Consider the following 1,500-nt stretch of genomic DNA (forward strand, 5'->3'; position numbering starts at 1 on the left):
TGCTGAATGGGCACAGCTGGTGATTTAAGAGGTTTATGCTCCTCTGGTTGTAGGTTCCATAGCTCTTCCCTTGGATGAGAGCTGCTCTCCTTTGGGAGGGAGCGTGGGCTGGTTTTATCCACCAGGCCACACAATATCTGAAGCACATCCTGAACTTTCCCTTGACAGGACACTCTTGGTCAGTGAAGGGGTGGGTCTGGTGCATGGTCTGAGCTTTGATCACTTGTGTACTGCCTTGCTTCACAGGCTCTAAACAGATTCAAAAGCACTTAGAATGAGATCTGTGGTGATGAATGTGGGCACCTGTCTAGGATGTGCCTCTGGAGAATGACTTTACACCTCTTGCTGTCACTCACTCATTCAGACCCTGCCTTGCCTGAGATCCTGTGCCCTTTAGAGTGACATTTATTGTGGCATCTTCTCTGAGAAATGTTCCGTCCTGTTGTCCTTTGTCCTTCCTAATCTGTGGTAGCCTGTAGTGTTTTCACTGATTTAAAGGCAAAATTTAATCAGAATGTTGTCACGGTTTTTGGTTGGTTGTTGTTCCTTAGTTTGTGGGATTTTTTGTTGGGTTTGGGTTTTTTTTTGGAACATTGGTGGTTAAATCTGGGCTGTTCAGCCATTTCCCCTTGCTGGTGAACTTCAGCTGAATTTCTCCACTTGGCATTACCTGTTGCTGTGTGGCTCCACAAGTGCTTTGACTGCTCCTCAGCATCTGTAAGCATCATCCACAGGTTTTCCACCTTGCAAGGCTACCTCACCATCATCTCTACTCTTAAAATATGACCCAGCATGTGTTTGAAACTAATAAAGGCCAGCGGACACCACTGCATCCGCTAATCTGTTCTGCTGTGTAATTTCTAGCATAGCATAGAGAGTTTTCATCCTTTTTCTCCTGAACTGAATTCCAAACCTTGGATCTGACCTGGGTGTTGAGTTAGCACGTGCGGTAGGAAGGAGTGAGGAAAGGCACAGCTCCCACAGCCCCTGCACTGGGCAAGTGTGGGAGGAAAGCTGCAGGCCTGAAGCCAAGCTGTTGAGATAACAAATGAGGCAAGGCTGAGTGACCACTCTTCCCCAGGGACTGTGTCCAGAGGCAATATTCATTGACAGCCTTGGCCTGATTGTCCCTGGATCGTCTATGCTGCTGTTAAATCTGCAGCTGAGTTATAAGCAGAGGCAAGAGTATTTTAATGGCATTGTAGAGACTTGTGCCTTTAAGGAGACCACTACAAATAATTTTTGTAGGTAGCACATGACCTGGGGGAAGAGTAAGCAGTGTTCTGAACTACTATTGAAGCAGGAGACCTTGACTGGAATTCTTGGCAGAGCCTGTCAGTGCAAGATCAGCTCCTTTCTAGCTGGGACAGGAATTAGATGAGGGAGATGCAGGCACCAACTTCCCTTGCCCTGGTGGAGTTATTTGCCTCTGGCAGAGCCAAGAGAAGGAGTAATTTTTGCCCCATGGCAGGGGTTCCCCAGAAAGCAGTTTGATGGTGG

Source organism: Corvus brachyrhynchos, unplaced genomic scaffold (genome assembly GCF_000691975.1).
Source record: "Corvus brachyrhynchos isolate BGI_N302 unplaced genomic scaffold, ASM69197v1 scaffold8, whole genome shotgun sequence".
NCBI classification, from domain to species: Eukaryota; Metazoa; Chordata; class Aves; order Passeriformes; family Corvidae; genus Corvus; species Corvus brachyrhynchos.